The 13,014-nt window shown below is 40.8% G+C and overlaps 1 protein-coding gene across 1 annotated transcript in view; it reads right to left on the bottom strand.

Annotated features, from left to right (window-relative positions):
- The window catches only part of LOC136866203 (uncharacterized), an 873,476-nt gene extending 865,570 nt beyond the window's left edge, over positions 1 to 7,906 (bottom strand). Inside the window, exon 1 of the transcript XR_011017926.1 lies at positions 7,808 to 7,906. The gene's annotated coding sequence lies outside the window, so the exon portion shown is untranslated. The remainder of the gene's footprint in view (positions 1 to 7,807) is intronic.
- Positions 7,907 to 13,014: the final 5,108 nt, after the last annotated feature.

Raw genomic sequence — 13,014 nt, 5'->3', positions numbered from 1 at the left:
AGCTCACCACTAGCACAGTCACTTATTATGTTCCTGCACGTAAATGGAATATTAAAAGAAGCTAATAGGATTTGCTTTACTGCAAGAATGCAAGAAGTGGTGCAAATGATTACACTAAATGCAGCTACCCCAAATCGCTATCACCATTTTATGAACGCCATGATTCGCCCTGCCAGTTCAATTCCCTATACCAGACTTCGTCAAGGAAATGGCCATGCGCCAAGTGTCTGGTGGAATCCCCAATGCTCTCACGCTGTTGCATTACAACGATCCACACTCCGAAGCGCACATCCCGCCTCTGAACTATATTTTGAATATAAGATGACATTGGTATTTATGAGTATATTGCTGAAGAAACAGATAAAAAGAGTTGGGGACAATTTTGCTCCATTCTGAACGAGGATATGAATACCCGCTAGCGAGTTTTATTTTCCTTGCATTCCCTTAAAAGTTTACGGGATCTTCTTCCACTAAATACCAAGAAGTTACTTGTTCAGAGCTTAATTCTGCCTATATTCAATTACGGTAATGTAACATACAACAACCTAAACGCCACACTTACCACTAAACTTCAGCGAACTTATAGTACTTGCGTCCATTCCTTTTAATCAATCATACCCAGGTATTCGCATGTACCGTCCTGTCTTGAACAGAAGAAACCTTCTCTCCGTCTCGCTTGACCGAAACATCCTCCGTACAGGCGAATAAAGTTATCTGAGAACGGATCTTAAATATTTGTCACCGAGCTTGATAGCTGCAGTCGATTAAGTGCGGCCAGTATCCAGTATTCGCGAGATATTGGGTTCGAATCCCACTGTCGGCATCCCTGAAGATGGTTTTCCGTGGTTTTCCATTTTCACACCAGGTAAACGTTGGGGTTGTACCTTAATTAAGGCCACGGCTGCTTCCTTCCCACGCTTGGCCATTTCCTATCCCATCGTCAGACCTATCTGTGTCGGTGCGACGTAAAGCAAATTGTGGAAATATTTGTCATCCCCAAACAGTATTGTTGGAAGCTCAGAAACCTCTTCCTGCTTATTTTTCCAATTTACCGCAAGATAAGTTACGGCAATTCATTCATAGCTGCAACCATACGCTCCTGGAATTCCCTTCCGACTGTAATTAGAGACATAAATAGCAGAAGTATACTAATAAAAAATGTTATAAATGGTACTTAGATTTATGAAATTAGTATACAAAGTAATGTTTTCTTCCACGAATCTACTACGCTGGCATAGCAGTGGGGAGAGGAGATACTCCTACGTGGCGCTTCCCAGGTGGTGGATAGGGGGTGGTCCTCACCGGCTTTCCGGCGGACTTGAGCGAAATAAAATAGCTCCCGTGGACCAGACACACATCCCTCTGTGGATGGGGGACGCAGGCGAAGAATACACCCATGGTATCCCATGCCTGTTGTAAGAGGCGACTAAAAGGGGCGACCAAGGGATGATCGAATTAGAACCATGAAACTACTTGCAATTAGTACCACCACGCGGGGAACACCTTTACTTGCGCGTAGTACCACTATGTTAGGTACACAATCGGTTTGTGATTAGTATCGAGAGTGTGTGAATCAGTGTGGGATTTACAGTACCTGTGATTGGTATCGCTATATGAGCGACACCATGGGTCTGCCTTGCCTATGTCTAGTATTACAAGTGATTAATCTCATTTTTTATGCGCACTGAAGTTTCAGTATACTATAAAATACAGTTTGTTTATTGACAACCCCCTATTCAGTACCATACAATCCGTATGACTAGAATATAATTCGTTTTACATTAGTTATTGTGGAACATGTTTCGCTTATGTTACAAGCATCATCAGCTACTTATCTTACCAAGCTAGATCAGGATCCTGAAGTGGTTGTTATATATAGAGATTATCCCATCGAAGTCTATTATTTACATATATTTTGTACGAATATCACACAGTTATTATACTTAAACAATTCGGAAACAGTGAACATTAATATTGGTTAAAACAATTTTTAAGCATTTTAATAAGCAGAACTATAATGTTCTTAATGTCTTAACCTCTTTAAAATATAACAGTTATAAGATTAGCGTAGTGAAAACACAGCTGTAAAATAACTCTTAAAAACACAGCATATTACTTAAAAACTTAATACTATGTACAATTTCCCTGTGCGATTTTTTTCCCCTGTTGTTCCTTGTGGAACATAGGGCATCAACAAAGCATCTCCATCTGATCCTGTTGCCAGCCAACCTCTTCACCTCTCTCCAGGTCTTGCCTTCTTCCATTGCCTCCATGTGTACAGATTTCGCCACGTTTGTTTGGGCCTTCCTGTTCTCCTTTTACCCTACGGGTTCCAATCCAGTGCCTCTCTCTCAATGGCTTCATTCCCTTTCCTCAACGTATGCCCTATCCATTTCCATTTCCGCCGCTTTATCTGTATGGCCGTCTCGCTTTCACCCGTCCTTCTCCATAGCTCATGATTGGAGATTACTTCCGGCCAGTAGATGTTTAAAATCTTCCTTAAACAACGGTTGCCTGTGCGATTATTAGTTATTTATTGTATACATATTCCACATTTGGAGTCCGACTCGTTGGCTGAACGGTCAGCGTACTGGCCTTCGGTTCAGAGGGTCCCGGGTTCGATTCCCGGCCGGGTCCGGGGGTTTAACCTTAATTGGTTAACTCTAATGGCACGGGGCTGGGTGTATGTGTTGTCTTCATCATTTCATCCTCATCACGACGCGCAGGTCGCCTACTGGAGTCAAATAGACAGACCTGCACCTGGCGAGCTGAACCCGTCCTGGGATATCCCGGCACTAAAAGCCATACGACATTCCATTTCATTTCCACATTTGGAATGTGGTGTGTGTACTAATGAAAACTCTATTAGTGATTAGTACCTACTATGTATAGAACACCACGGGATAGTGCGAGTCCCCTGTGATTAGCACACCTATGCGAGGAATGCCATAGGTTTGCCTAGGCTGTAAATGGCGCCGCAATATGCGAAACACCATAGGGTGTGCATTACATGTGCGTATTTCATTACCTGTGAGTAGTATCATAATGTGTGCAATACCGCGAGTCTACGCTACTTTCTATTAGTACCGCAACATGATAAATACCATGGTTCTACTTTCCTAGCGATCAGTACCATTATAAGGGACTACAAGCATCATTGATTCGGGATTTGCTTTAGAAGCAGTCCGTTGGTCAGTTTAACGCTAATTTATTGGAATCTGTGGCATTGAGGGTCAGATCCACTGATTGTTTTAAATTCATATCCATCCATTCATTCTTCATCAACACGCTTTGAATCATGGTCAATGTATGATTTTGGACTTTAAAAGTGTCATTACATTTCGTATCATTTCGTACAATTAGGGGCCGATGACCTAGATTTTAGGCCCCTTTAAACAACAAGCATCATAATCATCGACGTGCTCTTGTAGTAACTGTCAGAAATGTATCATTTATAATCATTAAGTTAAAATTCATAATTAATTATATATAATTAGGAACCACTATAGTTTGTACAATGTAGCGCATACAGGCTAATATGGTTTGGCATAACAGCAGACTTCATAGCATGAGCAACGCCATGTAAATAAATAAATAAATAAATAAATAAATAAATAAATAAATAAATAAATAAATAATAAATAAATAAATAAATTTCTGAAGTGTGACGCAGAATAAAACGTTTGCACAATAAACATTCCGGACGAAGCGAAGTTACTTCTGATAACGATTGGCTAGATGTATTCGTAGATTGGAGTGGCTAATATCAAACCCTCGAATATCAGGTGGTTGATTTTCCCCTTCACATTAGTCGTTAGTACTTATCAGACAGATTTGTACTGAATGGATACATCTCTACAAGTCTTGTCTCGTCCATGATATACGTCAACATCTGAAGTCAGTTGAAAATCGAGGACGGCCACAGGTAAAAAGCATTCTCCCACTGCTCAATAGCTTCCAGTATTTTTCGAATTTTTACAACCACAGCTGCCACCTAATCAACCAGCAATACATGTTCCTTCTTTTCATTTGTGTGTGGGCACCGTTCCTGTAGACCAGATGGAATATAATTTTCCCAACAGGCACACAGCTCTACAATTGTTCCAAGGAATAAATTGGCCTCTAGCACGGCAAATTTATGCTGACTGTTCTTAAACTCCCATCAGATCTACATTCTCCCCAGAAGCAGTAGTTATTTGTGAAGCCCTTATGTACATATCTTTTGAAATGTGTTAAAATAGCAGAGGAACGTAAATGATTTACATTAAATGAAAAAGTTGGAATCATCAATGTGCACGGAAAAGAGAAATGCAATATTCAAGATATGGCCATACAGTTTGTTATCAATTAAACTCAGATCACCGAGCTCGATAGCTTCAGTCGCTTAAGTGCGGCCAGTATCCAGTATTCGGGAGATAGTGGATTCGAACCCCACTGTCGGCAGCCCTGAAGATGGTTATCCGTGATTTCCCATTTTCACACCAGGCAAATGCCGGGGCTGTACCTTAATTAAGGCCACGGCCGCTTCCTTCCAATTCCTAGGCCTTTCCTATCCCATCATCGCCATAAGACATATCTGTGTCGGTGTGACGTAAAGCAAATTGCAAAAAAAAAAAAAACTCAGATCAGTGACATTTTAGGAAAAAATATCGATACCTTTCAACTGTGGACTGGAAATGAAATCCTTTCTGGTAAACAATTTTATGTTTTACAAGTTGATTTAAGCCTCCGTGGCTGAGGCGGCAGCGCGCCGGCCTCTCACCTTTGGGTTCCGTGGTTCAAATCCCGGTCACTCGATGTGAGATTTGTGCTGGAGAAAGCGGAGGCGGGACAGGTTTTTCTCTGGGTACTCCGCATTTCCCTGTCATCTTTCACTCCAGCAACACTCTCCCATATCATTTCGTTTCATCTGTCATTCATTAATAACTGCCCCAAAAGAGTGCGACAGGCTTCGACAGTCGGCACAATTCCTATCCTCGCCGCCAGATGGAGGCTCCATTCATTCCATTCTTGACTCGATCGAATGACTGGAAACAGGCTGTGGATTTTCACAAGTTGGTTTACATCGCGCACACACAGATAGATCTTACGGTTACGATGGGACTGTGAAGGCTACGAGTCGGAAGGAAGCAGCCCTATCCTTAAATAAGGTACAGCCCCAGAATTTGCCTGGTGCGGAATTGGGAAACTACGGAAAACCATCTTCAGGGCTGCCGACAGTGGGGTTCGAAATCACTATCTCCCGAATACTGGATACTGGCTGCACTTAAGTGACTGCAGCTATCGAGCTCGGTTTTCTGCTAAATAATCAGTTCCAAAACATCTGGCTTGAAAGCTAGCAACTTTGATTTTGTGTGGTTTATGTCGTACTCTTAAATATTGTATCGCTTAAATGTCATTATTACTGTAAATACTTGTGTAATATTGTTTGTCTGTGTGAAACTAGATCTTACAAAGTTATGGGCTTGTTCTGAGTAGTGAACACTTCGCAGGAGTGTATATTTTTAGTTCTCTTCGGTATTCGTTGCAGCTACAGTAAAATATTTCTTGTTTTAATATATATGTTTATCCAACACACACATGGAGAATACACTTGGGTAGTCTTATTTTGTTAGGAAAGCGACAAGCAGCGCTTATGGCAATCTGTAGTGTGTAAACCATTGGAAGACATTCTGAAAACGTACATAGAAGTGCATCATTTTACTTGCATAAAGTAGATAGACATCCATTTATTAACTGTTTGATAGTGGGTTCGAACCCCACTGTCGGCAGCCCTGATGATTGTTTCTGTGGTTTCCCATTTTAACAGCAGGCAAAACCAGGTTGTATCTTAATTAAGGCCACGGCCGCTTCCTTCCCACTCCTAGCCGTTTCCTGTCCCATCGTCGCCATAAAACCTATCTGTGTCGGTGCAACGTAAAACAACTTGAAAAATAAACCCTTGTCAGGGCTTGATGTTAAAAGGCGTAGGCAGCTTTTATACGGGTATGGGGTTTGGGCTTTCTGAGACGGCGAAGTACCGGAAATTTGTCCCGCAAGAGTTCTTTTACGTATCAGTAAAACTATCGACACGAGGGTAACGTATTTGAACACCCTCAAATACCATCAGACCAAGCCTGGATCGAATCCGCCAACTTAAGTTCAGAAGTCCAGCACTCTTCCACCTGAGCTACTCAGCCCGGATAAAATACATTAATAAGTAGGATAAGCCGCTAATAGGCGTCTGGCTCGTTTCCACCATCCACTGGTATGTTTTTGAAACTCTTTCCTGTAGAACAGATTTGATAACCAGGTGTTTCCTCACTTTGTGCTCGCCCGCGGCATTTCGTTAATGACATGGTCTTCTTTCGTTGTAGGCTATATTATACATTTACTTGTCCATTCAAACGTGCATTTTGTTTTATTTCAGTAGACACTGAACAAATATTGAGCGTACCGTAAACATGGCTTTGATTGGAAAGAAACTGAATTATATCAGTTAAAATGAAATAGTAAAACATTTATTAGAGCACAGAGACAGCCATGCAACGACACGCCACATTACCATCCACCACAGAAACTCGCAATAGTGATTACATCCCTCCACACAGTGTTGCGTCAGGAAGGGCATTCAGACGTAAGACAGGGCCAAATCCAGATATGTGACTCAGTTCGCACCAGAAAAGAAGAATGACAGAGACGTAACGAATGAATCGCGAATGGTGAACCATATGTAAAAAAGAGCAGACCTAGTTAAAATGCAATACACCCCCACTCGTTTATAAATAGTTGTTTCTCTATCACATCCCTGCATTTTATTAATTTGATGTCCGACTCGTTGGCTGAATGATCAGCGTATTGGCCCTCGGTTCAGAGGGTCCCGGGTTCGATTCCCGGCCGGGTCGGGGATTTTATGCTTCATTGGTTAATTCCAATGGCCCGGGGGCTGGGTGTTTATGCTGTCCCCAACATCCCTGCAACTCACCCACCACATATAACACTATCCTCCACCACAATAACACGCAGTTACCTACACGTGACAGACGCCGCCCACCCTGATCGGAGGGTCTGCCTAACAAGGGCTGCACTCGGCTAGAAATAGCCACACGAAATTATTATTATTAATTTGATACTTGTACATATTTTAACAAACTGTCCTTTGTATTATATAACTATATTAAAATTAAAATAATATTGAAATATTATTGAATTATTCATATCATAACGAAATCATCCCAGTGCCACTTTTGATTTCAATAAATGTAATATTAATGAAATTCAACTAATCTTTAAAAATAATTAATATTCAAAATTAATTCATTCAGATTACATCCACTGTCAGTTGGTTACATCTGCCACAGGTTTTCGTGACAATAGCACAAATTCCAGTTGTGCTGAATAATTGCGCACTGGCTCGTTTGTTGTTCGGAAACTATTCACCCATTTCATTGAATAACTAGCCACGAAATCGCTCTGATAATGTACTCTGGGACTTAATTTTTTTTATAACTTTGGGTCAGGAAATCTACACTCAGGCTCTCAATACAAATAAACATTTCTCCCTTGGACACTACAGCAGAACGAAGTATTTATTACTGGGGTTAATGTAGCACACTCCTCTCCAAAAATAAATGAACATGGGAGGAAAACAAGTTGCACTCATGAGCAAGTGAGATAATATCGTGGGCTGTAGGGGTCCTTAGTACTAAAAATACTTCTTAGAGGGGCAACATGGTATACTATCAACTAAATTTCTTGAACTACTTTTTACAGTTATTTATAAGTATACTCGAGCACGGGTGTTGAACTTGTTGCAGTTTGTACTCACGTAACGTGGCCGACTACACAGCCCTCCTTCTCCTGCGCATCGAACTCCTGCTCGCCAACAGCACCTCTCGCAGCGCAGTTCACTCCGCAACACAGCTTAGCCAAGCACTCAACTCACACGTCGCACTGAATTGCGCGTCTGATTGACTCATTACTCGCTGACGCACTCCCGAATTATTTGCTCCTGTCTTGCTGACCGTCTCACAACTGATACGCGCTCGCCCGGTATCGCTCTTTATATAGACCAGCGGAAAAATCTCATCATTTCTAATCAAGATCGTTCCGGGCACCTTCTCCATTGTTGGGAATTTCCAGCTTCTTCGAAGGAGTTTCCTTATCGCTTGCTACAACGATTCGTCGGGACTATTATACATCTGGTGGTGGTGATTACTGTTTTAAGAGGAAGTACAACTGGGCAATCATCCTCTATTTACACTATTCAAAGGGAAAAAAAGGGAAGGGATCCAACACTTTGAATAATGAAGTCATCGGCCAAAGGAAGACAAGGGCCACGAAGGGCGTGAAAATGAGACTCCCTAGGATTCGCAACCTAATACCATCGGGGTCGAAGCGAGAGATGACCAAGGGAGGTCGCATAGAATACGTGAAAGAGAGGAGCTGGCACATGTAAGTGGAAACAACGCCAAGACTCAGCTAAGGGCCCCGTTGTCGTCAACCCACACTCCCAAGTTAAGAGGCACTGGGGCCCCATTTATTCGCCGCATACGACAGGCAGGGTATACCGAGGGTGTTATTCTACACCGCCACCCACAAGGGGATAGTATTGATCTCTCCGCTGGCTCCTGCACCCTCGGCTTTCCTAGTCACAGTAATATTGACTAGAAGGGTAGGTTAGAATTTCACGCCAGCCGTCATTCTAGTGATATTCTGTGGTTTCTGAATTCAAATTCGGGTTTATGTTGGGCTTGTACCTAGCAAATAGATCAAAATTGATTTTTTCCTAATCATAGCTCTGGTTAATGACAAATATTCAAACTAGTGCACACACCATATTGACACATATAAGACAACTTCTTACACGTTAAAAATAGGGAGCTTATGGCAGCACCACATGAAGGAAGAGCAGTAGTTCTTCTAGCAGTCAAATTTCCCAATTTGGCCGAATAATCTTGTTCTTTTTCTGCTGCCAGTCTCCCTACGACCTGGTGTCGTTCATGTGGATTTGGCTGAGTTTTACGGTCCTTCTGTTACCAATCCCATGTGGAGTAATGTATTCTGCTATTACGAATTTCTTCGGTATTCTGTGTGAAAATGAAGAAGTATCTATCAAGAAAAATGCACATTCAAACTTTCCGAGCTGGAGAAATTAACAAGAAATGGCTTAAATTCCTGACCCGGCTGGGAATCGAGCATGGGACGCTCTGAAAAGTAGGCCTCTACGCTGAACATTCAGCCAACCAGTCAGAATACCAAACTGACTGAACATTATATTTGCAGTTGGCAGATATCCTGGAGGCAATGTCTGTTTCCAATACGTAGTATAGCAACAAAATTAAATATTCTTTCTTTTGTTCTTCCTGGCCTTTTCACAATTTCTTGGTGCCAGTACTGTGCGTGGATTAATCCCGGTTTTACCCTAAGCCAATCCTATGCAGACAGATGTGTTGTTTATTGGGTGTTTCTGTGGTGGATGGTAGTGTGATTCGTTGTATGTCATTATCACCCGGGTATTCTGCTTTATGGCAGGTCTTGTCAAGGGGTGAACCTCTTCCACGTTTGCCTGTCCTGTGCCAAGATTTTCCTATGATATTGTCCAACATTTGATATATTTTCCTTCCTATTCCTCGTTTGACTTTCACCATTCATTCTATTCTTTCTTTCAGTAAACAGTCCCTCCTCAAACAATGTCCGATCGCATTCATTTTTCTCCTTCTAATGATTTGCAACATACTTCGTTCTTTTCCAACTCTTCGTAATACCTCCTGATTCTTTACCCGGTCTTCCCATTTTACTTGCTCTATTCTCCTCCATACCCACAACTCTAGTGTCTCCAATCTTCTCTCCTTTTCCTTTCACAATGTCCATGTCTCTGTGCCATACAGAGCTATGCTCCAAATATAACACTTAGTAAGTCTTTTCCTCAAATCTTTGTTTAGTGGCCCACAAAGTAATTTCAATTTTCTCTTAAAGCCTTCTTTTGCCATGGCAATTCTGTTCCTAATTCCTGCCGTGCAATACATATCATCTCTGATCAGTGATCATACTCCCTAAATACTTAAAGTTACTGACTTGCTCTATTTCTTCGCCCCCTATACTAATACGACAACTTCTACCTCTGCCTCCAATGATCATACTTTTGGTCTTATTAATTATCATTTAATATTCTTATAGTTTCATGTCTATTTCATCTAAAATTTGTATCATTTCACGTTCGCCTTCTCCCAACACAACCATATTATCTGCAAATCTTATACTCTATACTCTCTTCCCTCGAATACAAACTCCACCTTTTCCATTAAAACTTTCATTGATTATTTCTTCGAGGTAGATGTTGAACAGTGACGGTGATAAAGAGAAGCACTGTCTTGCACCTCTTCCTAAATCAGTCTCTTCACTCATCTCATCTCCTATTCTCACTATTGCTCTCTGGCTTAAATACAAATTATTTATTAGCCTTCTATCCCTCCAGTCAACTCCATGTTTCTTTAGGATCGTCATCATTTGTCCCACCTAACACAGTCAAAAGCCTTCTCAAGATCAATAAATACAGCATAAACCTTCATGTTTTTCTCTATGAACCTCTCTCCTATCACCCTCAGTAGCCCAATGGCATCACTTGTTCCAACTCCTCGCCTTAAAACAAATTGTTCTTCACCTATAAAGTTATTCAGCTTGCCGCAGTAAGACTTTGGCTGCATGTGAAATTAGACTCAATGTCCTATGTTCTTCACATTTTTTGCTGTTCTGTTTTCTTTTCCATAGGTTTTAAGATGATTTCACTAAAGTCCTTTGGCCATTTCCCTGTCATGTATATCTGATTACATAATCCATTCATTTCCTTCCTTCCTTAACGCTTTTAACAGTTCAACAAGAAGCTCATCTATTCCCGTTGCCGTTCTATTTTTCATCTAGTTCAGTGATCCTTCGATCCCTCTTCTCAGTATGGTTTCCCTTTTATCATCCCCTTTAACCGTATGTTCCTCCGTTAACTCAAGTTCTTCTTCATTTGGTTGGTAGTCCCGGTTATATAGCCATTCTATGTATTCTTCCCATCTTTTTATTAATTTTTGGGGTTCATATATCATTGTGCCATCTGTTGCCTTTATTTCCTTATTGCTTTTGTTCCTTCTCTTTTATTTAAATACTATATTTGTTGCCTCTTTGTACATCAAGTCATATTTCCCTTCTTTCTCCAGTTGCTCTATCTCATCACACTTTTTTGTCAATCATTTCTTCTTTGCTTTTCCTGTTTTTATTAATTCATTATTTAACTTCCTGTCGTTACGCTTTCCTTCTTTTCAATGCACTGTTTTCCATTTCCTGCGTTGCTCCATTTTGCTTATAATTTCCTTAGTTTCCTTAGCTGCTTCTTTTATCCCATTTTCAAAAGTTTCCCGTCTCTTTTCTACATTTTCTGTTTCATTTGCTAGCGTATTATTATCACGATACTCATCCTCCAGCTCTCTGCACTTGTCTTTATATTTCAGTTTTTCAATATCAATTTATTCTCTCTTCTTTCCTTTCCTTGTTATTTTGAATTTAACTAGTACCTATGCTACAAGTAATAAATGATCAGAATAAATGTCTGTTCCTGGGTAACATTCGGCATACTTTAGGCAGTTTCTGTACCGTTGTAGTGTCATTATATAATCAATTTGATATTTCTTGTCATCTAATCGAGATATCCAAGTATACCTTCTTCTTTTGTGGTTGTCAAAGTGTTTCCAACCACCATGCAATTTTCATTACAGAATTCAATCAACCTTTCTCCTTTCTCATTTCTGTCCCCCAATCCAAATTTACCAATGGTCTTACCATCTGATCCTTCACCAACAAGCGCATTCCAATCACCCATTAACACAATACATGCATTTTTTCCTCTTTCTCGATGAATTGATCTTTCTTGTCATTACACTCTTCTACCTCAGAATGATTACAGGTCGGCATATAAACTTGTGTGGTCACTAAGTCTTTTCTTTCCCTTTCAGTCTTATTGATATATTCAACGTTCATAATTTTGTTCTTCAGTCGTTTTCCAATCAATATTCCAACTCCATACAGTCGACTTTTATCTTCACGAGAATAGTACATCCGAAAGTCACCGCTTTCTAGTTCTCCACATCCGCCCCATCTCACTCCACACATTCCAAGTACATCCAAATTATTCCTCTTCATCTCACATAAAGCGTTTTCTAATTTCCCTTCCTGTAAAAGTGTTAGAACATTTCACGTCCCTATCCACAATAATTCTTTCTTCTTCTCCTTCCTTCCATACTTTAAAAACCTCGTTTTATACCCCTCCCGGAGATCCGAATGAGGGGAATCTTTACCGCCGCAATCTTTTACAAAGAGGTAAATCTCATGAACGTCTTGGGAGATAATGCCAGTAGTGGTTCCCGTTGCCTTCCACAGTCCTCCACATCCTGTCGGCTCGCTGATCCAGATTTCTACTGGGGTTGGTACCCAACCTTCCACTGAGTTGCTCACCTTAACAGTGCCACTACGTGTAAGTAGAATTGTGGAAGACTAGGGTGAGAGAGGTTAAGAGAACTCACTTGTTGAGTTCTTATATTCGCATCTCACCCCCATTTGTTAGCCAGAGTCACAAAGTTGAATCAGTGACTCCTCCAGGTCATCTCCTGGGCCCCGTTTTATGTACATAAACACAAGCAACGAGTCCTCAAGCTAGAGGAACTGACCAGACACGGCAAAACTTCTCCGTCCCTGTCGGGAAACGAACCAGGGGCCCTCTCAATTGAAGGCCACTATGGCGAATATTCAGCCATGGAGCCGTACAATAAAAAAATTAAATGGAAACATAAATTACAGAAATCTAATAAAATTACATGAATACAAAATATCGCAAGAAGCTAATTGAAAACAAAGAGTTAAGTGTTAAGAAAACAATTTAATAACCTAAGTACGAGACAAAATTTACATAAAAGCTCAGAGTTGCGTAACATAACAATGCAATTCAGTTACACAGGAATTCACACAGGATTTATAGAATATAACTTAACCATATCC

The sequence above is a fragment of the Anabrus simplex genome, chromosome 3, assembly GCF_040414725.1.
Source record: "Anabrus simplex isolate iqAnaSimp1 chromosome 3, ASM4041472v1, whole genome shotgun sequence".
Taxonomy (NCBI): domain Eukaryota; kingdom Metazoa; phylum Arthropoda; class Insecta; order Orthoptera; family Tettigoniidae; genus Anabrus; species Anabrus simplex.
Note: the sequence above shows the minus strand (reverse complement) of the source record. Positions and strands in the feature narration are given on the sequence as shown.